At 35.7% G+C, this 25548-nt stretch overlaps 1 long non-coding RNA gene across 1 annotated transcript; it reads left to right on the forward strand.

Annotated features, from left to right (window-relative positions):
* The first annotated feature begins 438 nt into the window (after nt 1-438).
* LOC147913008 (uncharacterized) lies at nt 439-25548 on the forward strand. The gene is made up of 3 exons (XR_015549213.1): nt 439-651; nt 7736-7852; nt 25468-25548. It is a non-coding gene; the product is annotated as an uncharacterized LOC147913008 (long non-coding RNA).

A 25548-nucleotide genomic window follows, 5' to 3' on the forward strand; every position in this document is an offset into this window, starting at 1 on the left:
AGACAATACCTCATATACAAAACTTTACGTTTTATTTTTCATTTCCTCTCATGTGCTGTTAGGGTAATTTATTTTTTTTAAACATATATATATTATAGTTATATATATATATATATTAGAGAATGAATCATCTCCATTGATATTAAGAAAGAATATAAGAAAGTAAAAAGAATGAAATTCAACAGAGGAAGACACACTTTATTAAGACCTTTCACTCTGAGAAAATAAAGTAGATGTGAGATGATGATTAATAAAAACTGATACCATAAGCACCACATAAAAAATAATTTATGCCAATTTCATGTTAAAGTGATATGGTGTATATGGTCATTTTTGTTTGACAGTCACTTGAAGAAAGTCTAATTTGAAAGGTTCAGATAAACGTCTGGATTCAACAGTTTGTTAATCTTTTAGGTTTTCTTTTTACTTAATATCTTTCTCCCTCCAAGTTTTTCTACCTCTCTTTTTTTTTATTAAGCTATTTTTCTTGTCAACAGATTCCACAGAAGGTGTTTGAGTGAAATCATCCATATATACACTTGCTTTGTTTGATCCTCCACATATTTTTGGAAATTTGAATGGGGAAAAATCATCACCTTAAGGAAGAGTCAGAGCCAGACAATACTTTATCACTGTCAGTACTGTTTTCAGGTAATTATTGGGCCTGTTTTTCTCCAAAAACAGTAATCTCATTTCAATAGTCGGTTCCAAAAGGAAAGCATCAATAATTAATTTTTAATCTGTTGTTTTGTGTTTGGCTGAGAAACAATTATATACGTTTCAGATTAGCACTGAGGAGTTCACATGAGTTGCTAATACCCACCACTGTAGAAATTGCTTTCCCTTCCTCAGTATCTATCTCCTTTTTTCTTCATTTTTATCTGTTTGTGAGTTCCACTGTTTCTTGTTTACATAATAGCAGCTAACATTTAACTACCAACTCGTTTTTCTCTAAGTATATTGATAGTAATCTATAAATCTTTCCCCATACGTTAATATTTCAATCTGTTGGTAAGCTAAGCAACTTTAGTAAATTTAAGTTTCCACCTCCATTTCCTAAAACATCATAACTCACCAGAGTTTGTTGTCCACGAAATTTCCTAAGATACGTATTTTCCTACAGCAATTACTTGCTGCATAAAACAGATTTAAGTAGGTATGTAATAGAAGCAGAATGCAGGAGAATAAGGGCATAATTTATGAGATATTAAAACGAAGTCTTTATATTCCACATTTTTTTTCTTATTAATTATGTATTTGGAGTTTACCATCTATAAAACTCCAGCAATCTGTGGTAGCCTATCTGAGGAGGCCACAGCACAACGTCTCTGTTCCTCATTCCCAATTAAAGCAGTGTGTAGAAATAGAAGACAGGATATTCACTTAACTAGCAAAGATTTAAAACACTGAAGATACTCTGTAGTCGTAAAAGTATTGCTAGATATGCACCAATGTACATTGCTCAAGGCATTATAAATGCAAAGCGATTTAGTGATGTAAATCATGAGCCTCTAAAATAGTTAAATTTTTATCATAATAATTATAAATCTGGAGTTATTTCTTAAGGAAATAATCCTCAGTAGAGAAAACTAGCATATACCAGACAATATAAGAAATACTAATTATAACCTAAATTGGAAGCAAATTAAATGTCCATTTTCAGGGAATCTTGAACTATGATTTATCCATTCAGTGCAGTGTTATGCCAGCATTATATATATTTCCCAAATCTGTTTGTTTACATAAAATACAGACTATACAATGTTAATTGCATTGTTCTAATGTTTCAATTAGAACATTGAAATTATATGTTCAATATGGTTACAATTATGTTTTTTTAAGCCACACAGAGTAAAAATAATGCAGGGAATCACCCTAAAAAGTCTTTAAGTGATGTGTTTTTTTTTTTTTTTCTTTTTTCACAAGTAACTTTTAAATAGCTTATTGTGATGACTCTTCCTAAATCTCTCTTTCTTGACCTTTTCATAGAATTTATCAATGTAAATTATCCTCTCTTCCTTTATGAATAAATATCTTTCCTTGTTTTCTTCTGGTTTACTCTTATCACTTTGCTGTTCTTCTCTACTCTGCTTGCTAATTTAGATGTGGATCCTGAAAAGGGAGCTTCCTAATCTATAGCTTTCAACTCTATACTTTATTTTAAGCTTTTTGTTTTATTTTAAGCTCTATCTATGTATTTTCTTTTTTTCCCCAGCCTTATTGAGACATAATTACCTTCTAACATTGTGTAAGTTGAATGTGTACAACGTGTTGATTTGCAAAATGATTACCACCATATCATCAGCTAACACCTGCATCATGTCATATAATTGCCATTTCTTTTTTGTGGTAAGAATAATTAAGAGCTACTCTCTTAGCACTTTCAAGTATATAATGTAGTATTATTAACTATAATAACTATGCTGTATTTTAAATCTTCAGAACTTATTCACCTTATAATTGGAAGTTTTTATTCCTTGGTCAACATCTCACCTTTTCCCCCACCCTCCCAACCCCTTGTAACCACCATTCTAATCCTTGTTTCTATGAGTTCAGCTTTTTTAGATTCCACATATAAGTGATATCATACAGTATTTATCTTTCTCTGTCTGACTCATTTCATTTAGCCTAATACCCTCCAGGTCCATCCATGTTGTTGCAAATGGTGGGATGCCCTTCTTTCTCAGGGCTGAATAATATTCCATTGTATGTTTATATACAACATCTTCTTGATCCATTCGTCCATAGTTGGACAACTTAGGTTGTTTCCATATCTTGGCTATTGTGAACAGCACTGCAATGAGGATGGGAGTGCAGATATCTCTTTGAGATTCTGTTTTCATTTCCTTCAGAAATACCCAGAAGTGGGGGTGCTGGATCATACGGTAGTTCTACTTTTCATTTTTTGAGGAATCTCCATACCAACTGTATATTTTCCATAGTGGCTAAACCAAGTTATATTCCCAAAAACAGTGCAAGAGGGTTCCCTTTTCTCCTGGATCCTTGCTAATACTTGTTATCTCCTGTGTTTTTGATAATAGGCATTCGAACAGGTGTGAGGTGATATTGTGGTTTTGATTTGCATTTCCCTGATGACTAGTGATGTTGAGCACCTTTTCATGTATCTATTGGCCTTTTGCATGTCTTCCTTAGACAAATGTCTATTCAGGTCCTCTGCTCATTTTTTAATCAAGTTTGCTTTTGCTATTGAGTTCACTATTGAGTTATTATTATTGGCTTCAAATTTCTCCTGTCAATTCTAGTTAATGCCATTAGTACACCTATCTCTAACAGGAACTTGAATTCTCTGTCTCCTTCCATTTTCACAAAAATGGGACTCTTGTATAGATGGGTCAAATACAATGACATTGAATGAGCTAAAGTAATAAGAGGAAGGATTTCTCTTTAACAATAATAATGATAATTGGTCAACTTTTGTCTCTATACTTCTCAAAATTTATCTTTTCGGATTGCTTCCTTGTCACTGTCATCAGTAAATCTCATGTAACAATATGGTCTTTGGATGCCTCCTACTCAGGAAGAGACCCTTACTTGAGAAGGCTGTCAGGACTTATTTAGCATAAACCTAATGTGAAAAATACTTGCTGTGGTACCCTCTGATGTGGTGCAATGCAGATCACCAGAACTAGTGGGGTCCCAACCAAGACTTTAAAACCAAATCCAAGCTCATTATAAAATCTTGTTTTGGCTTTATCTTAGGAGTATATCTTTCCCAAGGGATATCTGTAGCCATGTTAGTTAAAAGGTCAGGATTTAGAGAATCTGAACCAAGCTGTATATCTTTAAACCTTGGAAATGAAATAACTACCAAGAGTTTCCCAGCCCCACTGGGACTGAAGCTTCTTATGTTACCTTGACCTGGTCAAGACTGGTTCAGGAGTTGCCTCCAGCTGTGCAATATCAGGGGCAACAGGGACTACACTCTCATAATTTTCAAATATAACCTCTGTCAACACCTGGAATACTGTGTGCCTTTATAATTTCCATTCATTAAGAAATATAACAGAGGGGGCCAGCATGTGGCTTAGCGGTTAAGTGCGTGCGCTCCGCTGCCGGCGGCCCGGGTTCTTATCCCGGGCGCGCGTGATGCACCGCTTCTCCAGCCATGCTGAGGCCGCGTCCCACATACAGCAACTAGAAGGATATGCAGCTATGACAGACAACTATCTACTGGGGCTTTGGGGGAAAAATAAATAAATAAAATCTTTAAAAAAAAAAAAGAAATATAATAGAGGAAAAGAACAATAGATGATTAACTAAAATAATAAAGGAAATATTGCTATTGCTTTATAAAGTGAGATTTAAAGGATTAGAATCACCTTTTCATTCTGAAAAATGAAAACTAACAGAGAACTACTAAAACTATGAAGAAAAACCTGAACCATGTAAACGTGAATTGGTTTACCAAATCACTAAATAATATAATGTAAATTTCACTTGCAAACTACTTATTGAGTCCATACACGTTTCCATTTCTCCACAGTAGCCTGTCTAGTTCAACATACCATCATCTCGTCTGGACGAGGCTTCTAACTAGTCTCCACTCTCTGTTTTTCCTCTATTCTAGTCCACGTTCCATATACATTCAGTGTTTTCAAATTAAACTTGGGCCTCAGTCAAGATGGCACGCTGGGGCAGGCCCAGTGGCATAGTGGTTAAGTTCATGCACTCCACTTCAGTGGCCCAGGGTTTGTAGGCTTGAATCTCGGGAGCAGACCTACACACCACTTATCAAGCCATGCTATGGCGGCATCCCACATACAAAATAGAGAAAGACTGGCAAAGTTGTTAGCTCAGTGTCAATCTTCCTCAAGCAAAAAGAAGAAGATCAGCAACAGATGTCAGCTCAGCGCCAATCTTCCTCACCAAAAAAAAAAAAAAAAAAGATGGCAGGCTGAGCACATATATTCACTCTATATCTCTCCTGAGACACTAGAATTATTATGAATAAGTGTACAAAGAACAATATAATTCCATAATTAAAAAAATAGAATGCAAGTCATCAATGAAAGAGAGATTTCAACTAATTCTGGTAAGGCAGAGTTAAGAAAACATCACCTAGAATTCTGGTAGGCAGCCAGACCATCTAGCAGATGCCCAAGGAGACTACAAATTCAAAGACTGAAAGCATAACAGAAGTTAAGAGTGAGGAATGGAGATAGAAACAGAGGTATTGTTTGAAGGCTTAAACAGCAAGGAGGCAATGAGTCCACTACTCTCCCAGGCCCTGGAGAAAAATGAAAGCCACATGACATCTAAGTCTCTGCTAAAACAATTGATGGTTATCTCCCAAAAAGCAACAAAATAAAACAAAATTGAACTAAACTATAAGGGGAGAGCTAAGGCAATTTTAGTACCCCAGAGTAAAGTGTTCTGAATTCTTGCTCTTAATAGCCTCACTAAAATAGCCTGCTTGTTCCAAAGTGAGACAGATTGTTGAAAATTCTGTCCACAAACATATGAACTGCAATCATCCTTTGTATCACCTTATATTAAATATCAATTCAAGACCGGGAATTGCTAGATATTCAAGGAAAGCCTGCATCATGGAAAAGAACGATCAAAACAAACAAAGAAAATTGATTGGAGAAGGTGCACATGATTCAACAAACAAAAACTTTGAGGAAAATTGATTAGTAAACTCAATGCTGTGAGAAGTACATTGAGAGACCAAGAAGGATTTCTTGAACAATAAAAAATGCAATTACCTAAATAAAAAGAAACTAATTACAACTGTGTTAGAAGATAAAGCTGAAGAAATCTCTTTACTACAAGCATATATATTATATCATTTATCATATCATTTATCCCATTACATAATATCATTTATTATATTATATATTAATATTATATGTTACATATTATATGTTATATACTTCAAGCAAGGGAATTATTTTTACTTGAGAGATATCATCTGACTAACAGAGTTCTAGAAAAAAAGTGTAAGGGGAAGAACAATAGAAGATAATTTACCAAAGCTGAAGGGAAGTATTTGTCATCAAAATAAAGATTCTATAAATTATTGAACAAAGTGAATAAAAATAAGTGACCCACACTCTGAAATGTCATATTACCAATGACAAAAGGGAGATTCCTAAAAGATTCTATAAAGGAAATGAAAAACAGATTGCTTACAAATGAACCTTTTTCAGACTGCAAACAGACCACTCATCATCAAAGTTGGCTGCTAGAAGAAAAAACAGTGCCTTAAAAGATAAGGGGGAAAATAATAGAAAACCTATAGTGACCTAATTACCAACTAAAGTGAGAAGAAAATAAAGACTTTTTCAACCTACGAAGCCTGAGAATTTACCTCATTCACACACCTTCTTGTTATTAAAGATGTACTTAGTAAAATGAGGGGCAATAAAAAAAGGACCATTGAGGTCCAATGTACTAAACCCAAGAGGGAAAGCCCAGAGGCCACTGGTCTCCAGGCACATATCACAGTTTGTCCAGCTTGGAGCAGGAGAACAGAAGACTCCGGCAGAAATCTTTGGGGAAAGTTTTATCTACATCTATATGATTTAGATAATATTATATGACTTGAGAAACTGAAAGGACACAATATACCACAATAAAGGCAGAATCATAGCAAACACTTTGAATGTTTACCATGTGTTAGGCAGTGTTTTAAGCATTTTATGTATATTAACTCATTTAATCATCACAGTAACTCTACAAAGGCTATACCATTAGCATCACTGTTAACAGATCAGGAAAGTAAGTTCATACAGCTAGGATTATGTTGAAGGTTTGGTCTGATTCCAGGAGAGCCAAAGGAAAATTTAAAAAGAAGAAATAAAAACAAAATAAACAAAAATTGTAAAAGGCACAAAGAACAGAACACATTCATAGTATACTACTTGACTCTGCAGCAAATAATATTCACATAGTTAAAATAGCTAAACATCATTAATCTTTAACTTTATAATTGTTTGAAAGAACACTTATCCCCACTTCTAATGTTGCCATAGAGGGACAAGAATTCTCATTTGACTTCTTAAGTGTGAAAAATAAGGGAGAAACTCTCCAAGATTCTCTCCTTTCCACCCAACCCTGTAACTTATCTGATGGGTGTGCCTAGGAGAACAAGTTGCTTATGCTTAGCCCAGCATTTTCCTCTTTCTCCCCTTCCTCCTCCCTCTCACTTTCAGAGAAGGCACATCTTGGTTGACGTTCTCTCTCCATGCCGTTTGCTCATGTTAGGACAGTCTCTGCTCCCTCAGGGAAGGTCTGTAGTCGTTCTTCAGTCTGGTCTGAGTTAGTTAGCTTTGGCCTCCTATTTTCCAGTACGGCTTCTATTAGCATATAGCAGACATTTCAATCTCCTCCTCCTCCTCCTCTTCTTCTCTCTCTCTCTCTCTCTCTCTCTCTTTCTGCCTCACTCACTTGATTCCAAACGCAAGAGGGTAATAAAAGAGTCCTAATTCTCATCCTTTAATACCCCAATTATATTACCACACTATGTGTCATAATATAATATAAAAGTGCAAATATGAAATTCACGTATAAAAAGTGCAATGTAAAGTATGATGTACAAGTGCGAATGTGAGATGTGGAGAAGTAGCACTGAGATAGGAGAGGTACAAGAAAGAATAGAGCTGTTAATGTTCTTACCAAAAAGTGGGGAGTCGAAGGACGCTGTAGTTAATGCCATAAAAATGTAGAGACATATTTTGACCAATATTCCTGTTTTCTGGTCTTTTGGTAGCCCCACTCCTAGAGGTCCTTTGTACATCCAAATTCGGAGCTTTCCAGAGTTCCTGAATCAGCCTGCTCCTGTGCTGTCCCTGGGGCTGACGTCAAGTGATTTGCTTAGATCTGCCAGGTTAGTTACCACTCAGTCTTCTGCCTTCAGCTTTCCAAGTATTATTGCTCAACTCTTCCCTCAGGTTCTCTTTGCCTTTATAGACTTAGGACTTTATGAAATTCATGTTACTGTCATTTTCATGGTGTCTCAAAGATGATGGAGGTAAAGGAATATATTTGGTCTGCCATGTTTAATTTGAAGTCCTGCCATTAGTTTCAAAATTGTCTATATTTGCAGTTTAGAAGTTGTCTCTGCCACAAAATGGAATTACACCCTTTCCTTAATTCCCTTCCTATCCAACTTTGGTTGGATCTGATCATCATTTCAGCCACTGTCTTCTCAAAACTCTAATTCTCTTTTTTATTCTGTTATCATTTATGCAACTGAACACCCCTTTTTTCTCTTTGCCTACACTCAAGTAATACAGGTAATACAGACAAATGAATAAATAAGAAAATAACACAACTAACTTATAATTGTGTTACAGTGTTATAATTTTATCGTCAGAAACGTCGGCTAGTTACACAATATTGACCAGCAAGGGTAATTGATCTTTTTAATAGTTTTTATCTTTCCGTCTCTAAAAATAATATTTCATACTTTAGTTAATCTCTTCTAGCTTCAAACTATGCTAACTCTTTTTACTTTCTTAGCAGACTTGGCTAAGATACTTTCACAGAGAAAATGAAAGTGAGGAAAAAGATGCTAACTTCTCAAAACTAAACAAAGTCACCTTTCCTAGATTATCTCCTGCTCCCAGCCCCTATTCTACCGCCAAATGTAGTAGATACTTCTCTCCTAATTTTACTTTATCTTTCAACTGTGCTTCATAAAGATCCTCTTCTTTATTTTTTGAAAAAAGAAAGACTCTCAGCTCTTGCTTTCCATTGAACTCCACTTTAGTTTTCCTCCCTCCAACTTCTCTAATTTCTCTCTAATTTGCCAGTCCACTTTTCTCTTGTTGACCAATAAATGTTGGAACACTTCTGAGTGTCTTTCCTGGGATCTCTACATTCCTAATCATCCCCTCACTCCCATCATGATCTCCTCCATTTCCTAGACTTTACAGCCAAATCTTAATCTCCACAGGAGTGTTCATCAACTTGAGACCCATATATGGAACTGTGCCACTCCCTTACTAACATGTTACTGCCCGGCTACCGTTGTCTCTTCCCTAGACTCTTCCTTCAATTTGGTTACTCTGAATTGCTACGGGCTTCCTTCAATCTTTTTTCCACAAAGCTGGTAAAGGGACCTTTCAATTCAAATCTATCCATGTCACTCCTATACTTAAAAGCCCCCATGGCTTCTCTTTGCCTGTAAATTAAAGCCCACAATCCTAAAATGGTTTGCAAGGTCATTCCTATTCCAGCTTCTGATGTTATTTACAGTCTTATGCTTTGCCACCATCCTTTGGGACCTCTCTTTGTTAGTCATCCTAGATTTCTCTCAGTATATCAAAGTTAACTCCCAATCTTTCAAACATGGTGTGGCGGATGCTGTGAGGTGTTACCCAGGTCCCATTCCGGGAACGAAGGATTTACTACTTCAACTCCTGAAATTGCCACCAGCAGCCGTGTCTCAACTGTCAACCCCCTGTGGGGATTGCATCAGCTGAAAAGAATTGCTTCACCCAACATCGTGCCCCCTTTGGGGTGGGGTAGCGAGAGTAGCCTGCGTCCAATTATTCGTTGACAAGGGGGTATACAAGCTTGACTTTCTAGGCCCAACTCAGGACAACTCTTAAGGGTCTTTGTACTTCAAAGCCCCCAATAGGATTGGATGAGGCTTCTGTTGAGACTGCACCACAGCTTGACTTCTGTCCATTCCCTCTTCTGTCTCTTCCCTTCCACAGACGTTAATGCTGAGAGCACTTCCTAATAACCTGCTACAGGCAGAGTCCGTTTCTCTGGAATGCAGCTTGTGACATATAATGTCACCCCTAACTAGAATGGTATATCTTACTCCCTATTTTCCTCACTGACTTCTCACTGTATGTGTCATTTTTCCACGGAGGCGTTCCCTGATTCCCAGGATTGCGGTCAAATCCCTTATGCTGTGGTGTTATAGCGTCTGTGCTGCCCTGCTCATGATACCCATTGTATGTTGAATTATGTGTTAATTCTGCATTCTCAACTCGATTTAACCTCCACCTTCTATGCTGCTCTTCCTCAGTTGTTTACTTTGTAGGTCATGCGGCCACCAGCTTCTGATCCTCACGCCACTGTTCTGGGCTTCTGACCCTTTCCTGTAACACTTTTTCCCACTTCATCCCATTTAGCTAACTCTCACTCATCCTTTATGCCTTTGCTTAAAAAATACCACTCCAGAGTTTCCACCATCCCACTTGCAAATATTTACTTATTCCTAAATATCAACGGCCTGTTTTTATTCTCTAGGTATCCAAGAATGCAGGAACTATATATGCTTTTCCTCTCACTTTATCCTTAAGTCTTGACACAGTGCTTCACACTTAACGGGTGCTGAACAACTGATTAACTGGAGAGTTTTTTCTTGCCACTCACATTAATATTGCTTTACTTTGGGATATATGCTTCCTTTTCAGAATCCTGTCCTTCCCTCCTCCTAACTCGTTTGTACTAAGGAATGTAGATTCTATATTGATTAATAAAAACTGGAGGTGGGAGTAGAGTTGAGGGTTAGGGTACTGCTTACCGCCACTTCCCAGAGAGATCGTCCATCCAGGTCGCTCACGTAGTTGACAGAGGCAGCGTGCCCCTCAATATGGAGAGACGGTAGGGTGGGGCAAAAACATTTCCTGCTATTTCTCAGTTAAGCACTACTTTGCACAGTGAAGCTATTTATGTCACTGTTATTTCCTACCTTAGCTGGACTTAGCTGGACTAAAGTCACTGTCACATTTCTAATTTGTTATACTCGATAATATATAATTCTTAAATTTAATAGTATATGAAGTTGTCTTTTCTGAACTTCATCAATTAGTAAGAAATTGGGAGAGACCCACATTTCCCTACAATTTCTAGAATTTGGAGTATAATTTGAGATTTTGTAAATGGTATAATAACCTCAATTTGTTTACATTATGTATGTTTTTTTTCAAAAAATACTTTTATTTCCGTTTTTCACCAACATTAAGTCACATGTACAAACTTAGGCATTGAGGACATCTGGAGAGAGAATGCTAAATTCAGTATTTTTTTAACCTAAAAATTGTACACTTGTTGCTAAATTATATACCTTTAGTTAATGTTTGAGATAGACTGTATTACTTTTTGTATTTACTTACTCTAACAAGCTTGGGAGATAATTATATTTTTCTGCCCCGTTGATGTCAGGCTTGGCCCCATGACTTATTATGGCCAATTAAATATTAGGGAAACTTTGAAGATTCAGTGTGGGATTTGTTCTGTTCTTTTCTTTCTGTCACAAGACAGGCAGAGAGTTCTTCAAGCCTGGATCTTGGAGTAAAGGGTGATTTCTGATAAAAATATATGTTTATATATTGACATATATAAATATGTAGAGAGAGAATTATGTATATATGCACATGTATAAATATAAATAAAATATAAATATAATATTATGTATAAATATAAAAATATAAACCTACACCTAAATATTGTATAAATATTATATATACACAGACACATGCATAAACATGCTTGGAACAAGAACCAACATAAACAGAGCCTGTTACAATTTGGTGTTTCATTATTTTGTCAGAGACTTTAAGCCTATGATCTTTTTAAGTGTAGAATGGCCATCCTATTCACAGACTTAGAGAAGATGAGCACTAGACAGGCTCTTACAGGATAGGGCAGGACCATCCCACCTGGGAGACAGTGGTCTCTTTTGTGGGCAGCGTCTCTCTGTTAAGCTTTTCAACTATGTGCTACGGTATTCAGTGGGGAACCTTCTGTCGTCACTTTTCCAGTCCCCTAACAGTCACCTGGTTGGCTGCTGTTGTCTTTTTCCAGATTATATTTTAGAAAATGCAGGGGGAGAGACTGTAATCTTTGGAGTGACTATTCCTAGGCATGGTTCTTTCAGTTTGCCCAGCATATTCGAATTGCATCAAAATATCATTAACAGGGTCGTTTTGATTTTTGTTAGCATTACACTGTAAAGCGGAAGTTTTGATAATAATTTTTGGTTAAAGAAAAGATCAAGCCAATTTCAAATTCTACTTTCTATGGCAGTATTAAATACACCTGAGTAGAATAAATTTAATATTAGATAGATGTGCTCTGAAAACTATTGAGCAGTTTCCCAATGAGAAGTTTCTTGCTAGTTATATTTCCTCTCCTTGAATCTCTCTCGTTCACCTGAGACAATGTTCTGCGCTGCCAAAATCCTGTCCTCTCTTACAAAGAGAGCTCTTTAGCTCTCCACCTTTTTACCGGAAGTTAAATTCTTGTCTCAAATCTGCATTCCCACTACTCACTCAGCTCCTCTGCTAAAGAGACACTTTTGCAGGTTTTCTACTGTTGAGTAATACCACGCACTGGAGCAGAGTTGAATTAGCATTTTTCCTTTAAATGATCAAATACTTAGTCCAGGCCCCCTAGGACCCTAGTCTCTATAGACAGAAGGGGCATCATATAAAAATTTATTCTCTTCATCCAGAGGAAGCCCAAAGAGTCCTTAGTTTTCGGTTTTTGTTTTTGTTTTTTTGAAGTATAGTTGACATACAATATCCTATTAGGTGTACATCATAGTGATTCAATATTTATATACATTATGAAATGATCAGCACAATAAGTCTAGTTATCATCTGTCCATACAAAATTATTACAATATTATTGACTATACTTAATTTATTCTTTTTTATTTAATTATATGCAAATAAAAAAACTTGCCAAGGTCACATAATCTTTCATAGTAGTAATATCTACCAATGTTCAGTATATACCATGTGACCATGCATTTAAAACCATTTATCAACCCTTCTCATATTTTTTCATCCTTTACAGATGACGAAAACTTGGTTCTGTATGGTTTAGGTAAATTGTCAAAGGTCCCTAAAAAATTGGATGGTGGACATGGGATTCTAAACTACGTCTTTTTGACTGGGAAAAACACATGAGAAATGGAAGAATGGGTGACAGTCTTGGTTCTATTATTATCTAGATTTGTGGCTGCTGGCAATTCTCCTCACAACTCTGAACTTCAGTTTAATCATCTAAAAAATGTGAGGATCAAAATAATCTCTAAGGTCTATATAAGTTTCAAAATCTATGATTTTTCTGTGAGACTTGTTGCAAGTATTACCATTGTAATTCATGCAGAATTTTTTCCATTGCTTTATATTTTTGAGCTATAGTCATTGCTTATCAATATTTACTAGACTATTTAAATATGCTAATTTAATCAGCTCATAATATTTAGGGAAACTCACTAACGTGTCTGACATCACTCTTTCTCAGACTACAGTATTATGATACTCAGACGTCAGTCAATTTTAAGTATAGATTTGCTGCTATATGAAATTGTGAAATTCTCTTTCCGTGTAGGAATAACTTCTTAAACATTGTATTTTAAATACTAATCTTTAAAATACTTTCAAAGCTTTTAGCATAAACATTATTTTAAACCTTTGAGTGTATTTTCCAAGGTGCTACAAAGGGTTAAAATGATGGAACGTTCAGACTCTAGTTCTGCTTACAGTACTCGAAAAAACAGTAGGTCAAGTGCCCCAGGGTTAAAAGCCATATTTAGTATCTTGACCACACACAAGCTCCTTTGATGTGATGAAGCCCCGATATTGTCATTTTTGCACAAGGGGAGATGATCTCCAAACTAAGCATAAAGTTTACTAAATGTATGTAATTATTCATATATATTTTTTGAAAATGGAAATAAATAGACTTTTTTGTTCTATCTATTTTTTAAGCCAGTCCCTAACCAGTTTCAATGAATTTGCTAGTCCTGAGACTGATTGCCAGTAGATCCAAAAGATTGGTGCACATGCTATCATAGTGCAGGATGTGATGGAATGGGAAGCTCTTTATTATTTCCAAGTAAGTGATTGCAGTGATAGCCTCTTAAAAATTGTATAATTGAAATACTGGCTGTATATTGTTCAAGCAGGCAGGCTTTGAAATGGATGAAATAAAAATCCTTTTAAAATAGAAAAGCATATTTCCTGATCTCCTCCCTAGCAGTCATCTCACATTACTGTGATTATTATAATTTAGCAATTACAGAACTTTTAAAATGGATTGCGCTTAAGCCAAGAACTATTATTACCACCATATTCTGAATTAAGAATCAAGCACAAAGATTTCATCAGCGAGGCCTCTCAGCCACTCTCCCTTCTGTTAATCTGAACACTAGAAGATGAAAAGGTCAAACCCAACAACTATACATACTGAATAGCTGTTTAACACAGCAAGAGACACTATTATAGGCTGGATACCAAGATTGCAGCCTGAGAATGCTGAGCCACTGGCAGTTGTGGAAGTGAACATTTCCAGATTTAATTAAAACTATCCGTGAAGATACTTTGGACGATGAATCAGACACCATGACAATTACCACAGGCTTTTTGTACTTGGATGACAGAGGAAAGCGATCATTCAGAAAAATATATTAAATTCAGAAAAGAATGTTGTAGAGCAACGTTTTACTGAATAAAAACCAAATGCCTTTTTGCCATTTGTTGAATGCGTTTTGCCAGAATAGGAATAGACGGTGGTTTAAGTGGCATTTTACATTCAAGTTCATATTTTCCAAATACTTTTTATGGCATTCGACAGCAGATGTATATGTTCTGGGGCATTTGATAATAACGAAATTTTAATGCATATCTAACAATTTCTTTCTCTCAGCCCTTACAATGAGGAAGGCTTCTACATTACTATTTATAATTTTTATGGAAGTACTTTTTAAAAGAGTATTAAAACCAGACATTTGGTTTTAATGGCTGTCTGGTTACAATTTTTTTCAGTCTGTAAGTACAGTAAAGTGTAATTCCCTATAATAACATGTTTTCAGAAGTTATAAGTGATAGTAAGAACAATTTTTAAAATACATTCCCCTGATGAGTTATACTGTTTCTACAGTTTTAATATATTCAAATCATAAGAAGTAGAGAAGAAAAGCAAACAATTAAAATAGAATCTGTATCCTCTTAATCCCATCTCAGTTATTTCAATTAACTGAGTTAAAACAGAAAGTAAAAGCAACTCTTATTTCACAGAACATACAAAAGATCAATGTTATATTGACTTTAGTATTATTATTGTTTAAAAATATCATTTATTGTTTTATTGTTAAACAATATTATGAACAAAGTAAAAAAATATAGTCACTGCATTGAATTCAAATTTTATTAGAATTATTCTTAATACATAAAAATATAGAGGAGTGAATTGTGTAGATTTATGTATATACAAACAAATCATTTTCTTTCAAACCAAGTATAATCTGCAACATAAATATAATCAAGCACTATTCTGTAATGTAAGAAGTTAGGACAGTGAATAAAAGTGAGCATAAGAACTTTGGAGTATTCACTGATTTTGATAATTTTTCTATTTTTTTTTTTTTTAGTTTTTCCATTTTACAGCAGTAACAACGTCATTTTACAAAATACCTTGAAGGAATAGTCAGCTGAACCATCTTGTAGCAAAGATAATGATGGAGACCTGCCATTATGCCGGGAAAGAATAATACGGGTGTATTAGTTTGCTCAGGCTGCCATAAGAAAGCGCCACAAACTGGGCAGCTGAAACAGCAGAAATGTAACGTCTCACAGTTCTGGAGGCCAGAAGTTCAAAATCAAGGTGCTGGCAGGGTTGATTCCTTCAGAGGGCCATGAGGGAAGGATCTGCTCCAGGCCTCTCTCCTGGGCTTGTAGGTGGCTGTCTTCGTGTTCACATGGGGATCCCCCTGTATGCATGTCTGTCTCCAAATTCCCCTTTTTACAAGGACACCAGTCACATTGGATTAGGGTCCACCCTAATGACCTCATGTTAACTTGAACAACTCTGGAAAGATGCTATCTCCAAATGAGGTCACATTCTGAGGTACTGGGGGTTAGGACTTCAACATAGGAACTTGGAAGGGACATAATTCAATCCGTAATAAGGGAGATTTACCCCATCGTTTTTAATAGTTTCAAGATCTTAGCTGGAATCAGAGGATTTCTTTAAGTGGATGGTCATGTCCGCATTACTATTGTCCTGGCTTAAAAGTCTGACAGCACAGTAAAAAGCATTTATATCGTTCTACTGATCCTCATTTATTTTACTCTACAGAGCCCCTCTCTTATATCCCACTTAGAATATTATATAAAGAACTCCTCATATTTTATCTGCTTTCTGATTGTTTTCTTCCAATATACTTCAATATTAGGTATGTGCTCCCAAACATCAGGAAATGTTTAATCTTTCAAATATAAGTAACATCAATAATGAAAAATAAATGGTTTACTATCTCAGGGAATTTTAGAAGTATCTACAAACTAAAGATCTTTTTATATAACAAGAAAACTTATTCTTTATATATATCCTCCACAAGAAAGCTACAAAGTTGTCCACTGTATATTTACTTTAAAAAAGTCAATATATAATGACACAAATTTTTTCAGAGCTTTGATTAAAATGGGTGAGTAAAACAGAATGGTACCAGGTTACTTACATGTTGTTAAAATTCTTTAGAATTTCTTGTGAATTATATCTTTTTTTTTTTTTTCAGTGAGGAAGATTCACTCTGAGCTGACATCTGTTGCCAATCTTCCTCTTTTTTTTCTTGAGGAAGATTAGCCCTGAGCTAAGATCTGTGCCAATCTTCCTCATTTTGTACGTGGGTTGCCGCCACAGCATGGCTGACAAGTGGTGTAGGTCTGTGCCCGGGATCCAAACCCGTGAACTTGGGCTGCCAAAGGAGACTGTGCTGAGCTCAACCACTGCGCCATGGGGCTGGGCCCCATCTTTGATTTTTTAAACCTTTCATTTACCTAGTTTTGTGCTTTACCTAGATGAGATAGTCAGCATTTAAAACAATATTTGAAAATAGCATAGTCGTAAGATGTCAGGTTCTGCAAGCACACATATGTTCAATTAATGACCCCATACCTAATTCCTGGATGACCTGGGGCAAGTCAATGAACTTCTCTGAGCGTCCCTTGCATCTTGTGTCAATTTAAATAACAATATAACTAAAGTATCTAGAAGAATGTTTGGTTCACAGTAAGAGCCCAGTGTGTGTTAGTTGTTTTATGCCTGAAATACTGCTCAATTTTTCTACTTCTTTAGTCTGTAATTTTGTTTCTCCTTTCAGGTGTACAGAGAACACACACAATTGTACCATGGCTATAAGAAGTAAAAGGCCTTCCACGTGAATTTAACATTGGAGATGGCCTTGAGAATATACTTTCTGACAATAACAAATAATAGCAGAAAATGATAAGAATTAGATGTCAGTAGAGAGAAGTTTCCTTTTTTAATTTTATAAAAGAAAGCAGCTACAAGAAAGAAAACAAACCCTTGTATTACAGCTTAAGTGTCAACAATATGTGGTGTTAAACAAGGTCAACATTTCTCCTAAGGAAAAAACATAGGCAAGAAATTCTATGGTTTATTGAAAAGATAAGAACCTTTCCAGAAAGAGCCTTTATACTTTGCACATAAGTATCACTTGTTTCATTTTAAGCTCATTCTGTAGTACCTCATATAAATGTCAAAGATATGATATGAAGGTAAAGACTTGAAGATCTCCAGTAACACGAGATCAGGGCTGGATAGAATTAGACAGCTGGGTCAAACTTTCAATGCTCAATGATGTTTATGGTAGAAATGGCGTTTGAATATAGAATTCAGAGGCTTTATCTTGGAATAGAGAGTTAAAACGAAGCTAGGTAACAAAATTAAATTAAAATTAATTAGTAATAAATATTAAAATTAAAATAAAAAATTAAATTAGTAATAATTCTACAGGACATCAAACAATGTTTTCTATCTTGAATTGAGAGATAAGTCAAATAAGATAAAATAAATTCACAACAAAATCAACTCAATTCCTTTAGATAAAGCCTGAGAAAGCAGCTGAATTTTGGGCCTCTTTCTTTGATTGTACTTCCTTCCCACTTCTCAAATCTTGACACTAGCAACCTCTTTGAATAATGAAAATGCAGTCTCACCGTTGCTGTCAAAGTTGCTTTTGCATTTCCCTAGCATTTGTCAGTTTGTTGATGAAAGCACTCAGATTTTTGTGTTCCAGGTGTGTCATAAATACAAACAATGGGCAGGCTTTTCACAGGAAGACTCACTGAATAACTGGGGTTATTTTTAATTAAAAAAAGAAGACCTCAGCCCTCACTGATTTGTGTTTAGGCCAATAAGGCATCTTGGTTATATGTTGCATCCTTCAGCAAAACAAGCCCCTGGGCCAGGATGAAAGGTACAGTGGTTGCATAAAAGTTCATAGGCGGGAGGTCACCACATGTTTTTGAATGGATAAAGTACTGAGTGTTTATGGTAGAGATTGGGTTCCAATATCTGTTACCTTATTGATTGCCATGTTAATTCAAAAGAACATATTATCTTAGATGATTTGCATTGATTAATAATCTGTCACACACAAAGTTAAGACTTATTTTATTTCAATTTATTTCATCACTTATGTGTTGTTAATTGACTATTTCAATCTGAGAACTAAGTGATTTTAATATACATGGAAGCTAGTTTTGATTGCTGGCTTTTTCCATTGTCATTTTATTTAGTATTTCTTTATGGTTACTGTTTGACTAAAACTGACTGCTTGACAGATCATTTGCCTAATGTAGATTTTTGTAGACACTCAAATCTGCCCTGATAATCTATGAAAGCACATACCCTTTCATGCTTGGGGACAGTTATCCTGACCCCCCTGGACAACAGCTGGTGGCCCCCAGCTTTCTAAAATAGATTACACAATCAACTTCCCTTTCACCTGGTTAGCTCCCCTGACACCGTCTAGACATGACCCTTTCTGCTCTTACAATTCACGGCCAAGCCATTTGGTAGTCAGCATACACACATCTACTTTCATCTAGGATATAAACTGTGAGGGATGAACCCTTTATTAAAACAGCAAAAGACATTAGCCAGAGACTGAAGGTGAGCTCTGTACAGAAAGGAAAAAAAAATGGCTGAGGAAGCCACAGTCCATTTTGGCTGATAACACTTCTAAGGAAAAGGACACCAGAGTCATTAGTCTGAAAGAAGCCAAATTCATAGTCTTTTAGGAAAAGTTTTCTAGCAACTCTCGTTCCACCTATTACCACTTGACTTTGATTCTACAGATTCCTCCCCTACTTCCTCTTTCTGTCAGAGACCCTCTTCCAAAGGAACTCAGTTTGACGCTCCTTACGTACAAGCATCACTAATTTCTCTGATGGGATTTTCTCATTTTACACAGGATTAAGCAACTCTGATATGTGTCTCTGTCCCCAGCCTCTACCAAAAGGAGGCACGTGGTGATGAACCCCATAAATTCCTTTTGGCTTCCATGAACATTAGACCCAAATCATAATCACTCATATTGTTGTAAGAGTGTTTGAAGCATTTCTTAAAAATATGTTTGATGTGGTTATGCTTCTTTTCCCCTCATTGCTTCCTTTGATCAGTTATAAAAGTAAAGAATATAGGATTGTTAATTGTCACTCACTTCTACATTAATATTTTAATAATCCACTTGGATGCACAGAACAAACCAGTCTCTAAACTGTAAAACTCTTTCAAATGGACATTAAGATGGACTTAAATCAGAAATAGAGTGTGTATTACATAAAATTTGATACTGATTAGACTGAACTACCGAAAAAAATGTCATTTTTTCCTTTTTCATAATCATGAAATTAAATCATGATCATTGAAGAAAATCTGTATTCCTTTTCTTCGTTTCCTATGTATGGACATAGATAGCACATACATATTTCTCAATATTGTATTACATATAAAGTTCTGTATCTTTCATTGTCACTTGATATTATATTGCAAATGCTTCCAGATGTTAGTGTAAAACTTTGCTTAATAGCAATGCCTCTCGACGGCTATGGATTCTGGAGGCTGGCTGCTGGCAATAACAGCTCTGTGGTTCTCTCTTCTCTCCAGTGTCTCCAGCAGCGTGAAGCAATGCCTGATTCTCTTGGTTTGACTGCCCAGTGCCACCACTCACTGCATCCTCTCTAGCCCATTGCTTCTAGTGACAAGTACTGTGCTGTGTATTTCTTTCAAATCCCCTAAGAGCGCCCCGAGGAACCACTTCATATAACAACATAAAATTATATATTCTTACTTTCTCAGTTTCCTTGTGCCTTGTGTAGACTTAAATCTTGGCTCAATGATATTATTTTAGCTCTTGGTGAGATTTCTTACCCCCTTAAATGTGTGTCTTCCCAAGCCTTTCTTTGTAGAGCCAACAATACCTCGTGGAAATTTCTAGATTGAGCTTTTACATGGATTTGGCGATAACCCCACCTTTATCTTCCTTTACACTCTCTGTCTATTTCTCATCTTCCTGATAAAGTACTATGTACACATGGAATTCCAAGTATGTCCATGGTTTTCTCATAGTTACACAACCTAGAGATGCAAACCAATGTCTACGAATTTCCTGATTTTACAAATGGCTTTTCTTTCAACAAATGGTACCCTAGAGGAATCAGCACTTTTGTGACAGTTTCCTGTATTCTCTGGAGAGCTACTGCCGTGGGTCTTCGTAAGTGGTCCTGTCTGAGAAATGTAGGGATTTACAAGCTCTCTGCTGTTAACATTTGAGGGAACAAAAAAATTGAATGAATCAGTAGGATTCAAGGAGAGGCGTGAATACACATCAAATTTTGCACATTAATAGTGAAAGCTGCCAAACATTTATGATGTATTTTAATGGGGTGTAGGAAAATGGACATATTGAAATAGCCTAAGCCCAGCAAGAGCCAGGATTTTTATCTGTTTGGTTCATTGATGTAGTCTGGACACCTAGAAGAGTACCTGGCACACAACAGACATCCTCAATAAATATTTGTTAAAAGAAGAAATAGTGGTTTAAAGAATTTAGTTCACTAGAATCTTTCAAAGAACCTTGGCACTTCTTTCCAATCCCTCCTCTTATCACTTCTTATTTTCGTGTCATTTGAAACATAGTCTACCTTTGCTTAAAGGAGGAAGGAAAAGTGCCCCCTTTCTATATGGCCAAATAGACCAATAGCCATCCACAAACATCTGTAGAATCATCCCCATAACACCTAAGCACTAATCTTGTTCTATACATAGTCTACCTGTGCATGAGACACCTTTGGAAGGAAACACATAAAAAGATGGACAAATAAATTGTACCGGTTTTCCAAAATACTTCTAGCCTTGTGATATTGCCATATAAAATGAAAATCCACTGCTCCCTTCCAGATATGTTGTTCATTATTTCTAATTAGACTATTATTGCAAGTAGACATTCTCAGAAATTGCTGTCACATTTCATATTAATACTAAAGAAATAATTTATTACATACAGAGCACCCAAAACTAGTAATGGCTTCATACTATGACTGTTGAGTTATTACCTAAATGCATTAGATTCACTGTTTATAAATGTTATAAATTGTCTTGATATTCTTATACAATATTCACACATGATAGTTATCTATGAGTCTTGGAAATAGTTGTTTTCCTAGTGACTTAAGGCAAGCAAAAACTTTGGTTTAAATTATTTTATTACCGCTCCTTTATGAAGAAGAAAATAAAATAAATCTATTTCTGATGGGTACAGTTAATTTCTTTTACTTATGTATAAGTTCCTTATATTTCTATTTGCATTAAAAATTATTAGTGCAGAGTTTTATTAAATAAAACTAAAGACATATGACATTTTTGCACACCTAAATCAAAGTGGCTCATTGAGATATATGCCCTCAACAACAACAACAAATAAACAACTACAAAAAAATACAGCAAAACTTACAGCCTTCCACTAAGAAAAACCAGATAGCCTCCAAAGAGATAAAAATGAACTAGGATACAGCTTTTTGTCTGTACCACAAGATACTGTAAAATAATGAAACTTGTAATGAAAATAGGATTTTGACCTAGAGTCAGATGTCTATTCAAGCAAGAGAATCTAATAAAGACATTTTTAGTCATACAAAGACACAGACCCCTGCATGCCTCTGTTTCCCAAACCGCATTTGTTTCATTTTCCTCCCGAGAGATTTACGTCCTCTCTAAGACTTTTATTTTCTGCTTCACATAACTTCCACTTGCAACATGCCACGCTCTTCATGGCATTGCTTGTGGCTTCACCTCATCATTTATAGATCCAATTACAAATATCAGCTCAACTCATCTCTGTGTCTCTTAATTCAAATTCCTGTAGTGACAAAAACCATTTGACTCAACCTAGATCAGGTGCCTGCCTTTGGTTCCACCAACTGTAGGCTAAGATACAGGGACACCTGGTATCAACATGCCCATCTAAGCTATGGAAAACAGGAGAGTGGGTGTTACATATTATTTTAGAAGGGGTGAAGCAAAGATGGATATATTTAATAGGTCTAACCACTGACAATGTGATGTGGCAGCTTGATTACGAAAGAAAGCATAGATCCTGCAATTAGAGAGGCCTGGATTTGCTTGATAACTTTAGGCTCCTAATTGCTTTTTTAAAAATTATTATTATTGAGGTAACATTGGTTTATAACATTATATAAATTTCATGTGTACGTCATTTTATTTTGACTTCTGTATAGACGACATCATGTTCACCATCAAAAGTCACCATACGAATGTGCCCTTTTACCCTTTTTGTCCTCCCACCACCCTCTTCCCCTCCAGTAACCACCAATCTGTTCTCTGTATCTATGTGCTTGTTTGTTATTGTTTGGGGTTTTTTATCTTCCACATATGAGTGAAATCATACAGTATTTGTCTTTCTCCGTCTGACTTATTTCACTTAGCATAATACCCTCTAGGTCCATCCATGTTGTTGTAAATGGCAAGATTTTATATATTTTTTTTTTAGTGAGGAGGATTGGCCCTGAGCTAAAATCTGTTGCCAATCTTCCTCTTTTTTTTTGCTTAAGGAAGATTGGCCCTGAGCTAATGTCTGTGCCCATCTTCCTCTATTTTGTATGTGGGACACCACCACAGCATGGTTTGATGAGTGGTGCATAGGTCCATGCCCAGAATCCGAACCTGAGAACCCTGGGCTGCCAAAGTGGAGTGCGCGAACTTAACCACTATGCCACAGGGCCGGCCCCAAGATTTTATCTTTTTTTGTGGCTGAGTAGTATGTTAATCCCTAATGTTCAATGATAAAAACACGTAACTCCAGGTATTGCTGTGAAGAATTATATAATAAAACACGAGACGTGCCTAGCCTTAAGACTAAAATATAATAGCTAATTAATGGTAGCTTCTTTTCTATATGTCAATCAACCAGTTAATTTAAGCCCAAAGAAAAATCATCTCTTCTTGCATAGATTATTTAAGTCATTAAGAACAGAAGGTTTTGGGTGGAGGAACTATGTTTTTGGAGCAAAAATATATTAAAGTCAAAATTTACCCTCATTTGCTGTCTATAGTACCCCCAAAACAGTCCCAATTCACAAAGGCATTTCCATTGTTGACCTACGGAGTCAAGAGCTTCTGAATTGGGTCATAGATAGATAGATAGATAGATACATAGATACATAGATAGATGATAAATAGGTAGGTAGGTAGGTATGTAGATAAAGATAAGATAGGATAGAGATTTATGTACATTTGTCCCATAGCTTTTAAAGCCTTCTCTAATCATACTCAATCTACTTGGTCAACCAATATGTTTCCTCCACCCTTTGGCTCCTTTAACACAGAAAGCTACATCCAACTTATATGCACATGCTCTGGGTGTTCTACAAGTCCAGAATGGGGCATTTTCTTTAATTATTTCAACATTACTCCTGCTGTCACCTCAAACCAAGCTTAAACTGCTTAAAGAAATATTCTTCTACACACTAAAACTTCCGCTCACCTTGCCTTTCCCTGAACTTCTGTATTCAATGACCATGTGATTTACTGTTTTCTTGTCTTCTGTCTCTAGTTATTTGTCGTGCATTACTATTGTCTTCCCCACTGTAAGGAACAATACATTGCACCCAACTTGTACACCACATAGCTCTTAGTTTAATGTAAGGTGCATCACAGCTATGCAATAAATTTTTAGTTATTATTTACCCAGTACTTTCTTTAATTTTTAAAGAAATTTTTTGAAAAATAACACTTCATACATTCCTGACAGTAATTTTGTAGTATGCACACACAATTCATCCTGCAATATAAAGTAAGTATCATGGTGTCACTGTTGTAATAGTGATATCGCCTAGAAATAAGTGTGTAATGTTGATTCCTAGTGTGTCACAACTACTGAAATGTAATTGAGATGAAAACTCCCTCAATACTTGCTAGCCCAAAAAGCTTCATGGCTTTCTACACGTTATATCAAGCTCAACACTATGGTTAGCTCATTTTACAAAAGACAAACATATTCAGAGATAATAATTCATAGAATTCACTTAATTAAAAACAATTTTTCCTGTTGACTATAAGTAAGCATAATATATTAACAAATAGAAACGAATCTGTTAAAGTTGGAACCACAAGGAGTAACTCTTGAATAACAGCCCGTTACCCTACGTCAGAGTAGTAATTGCAAGAATTCCAGTATACTACATGCACAATAGTGTAGCGTCACTTCAGATGAATTACACTATTTTCCCTTAAGAATTTGTAATAATTTTCAATAATAAATAATAACCTGTAGGGCAAGTATAAATGGAGGTGGAACGTAGAGCAGTATTTTACCAGCAACTCCACTCCACAGGCTAAATTGATCTTTGCTGATTGCTTTTGCCTGTACGATTTGCTTCTGCAGATAACAGCATAAACTCCAACCCTATTCCCCCAACCTGCCAACCTCAATTGACTTCTCTGTTTACACTGATTATTATTAGACATTAAAAAGGGAAACTCTATATTCAACCAACACTTCCATCTACAGTATAAGCACCTTCCCAAAATAACGCAATCTACTAAGAGAAAAACATTACCATTTCATGTAATTAAAGGCACTGTGGTAACAGAAAAGACTTGAATCTTGTAGCACTTAAATCTTTTTGTAACTATATGTATTAGGTGGTATAACCAACAATACTGAGCATTCATATTTCACAGAAAAATTTTCATAAAGGTAAGAATTTCGGTTTTCTAATATGGTTTAAGATACATCTTTTAAAATTTATATAATTGATATCTAATTACTGATCATTAATAAATGAAGACATATTTGTACAATTTCATAGAAACCTTATTCTTCAGGTGGGTCTTTTATGGCTTATTTCAGTTCTTGGAAGAGCCTTGAAGAGAAGTAGAAGAAAATTAGTCAAAAATATGTTTAATTTACGAAGTTCCACATTTCCACCAAACTAAACCAATACTCTCAATAACTATTACTCCTGGCTAGTACAGAAAACTTTTCATTAAAAATAGCCATTATTTGTGTATAAGCATGCAATCTTATAATATGCTTAATTTTTGTTCCTCTTCGGTATGCACAAAGTTAAAACACCTCTGCACTGTATATATACACATATATATATAACAACTTCTAAAGCCCATCTCCCCCATTACTAGATACTGAACATCAGAGAGGAATATCCAAGAGGAGAGAAAACTCCCACACTGATGTCCCAGCTAGCAATTCTTTTCTTTATT

Source organism: Ceratotherium simum, chromosome 31 (assembly GCF_057802395.1).
Source record: "Ceratotherium simum simum isolate JZ-2026a chromosome 31, ASM5780239v1, whole genome shotgun sequence".
Taxonomy (NCBI): Eukaryota; Metazoa; Chordata; class Mammalia; order Perissodactyla; family Rhinocerotidae; genus Ceratotherium; species Ceratotherium simum.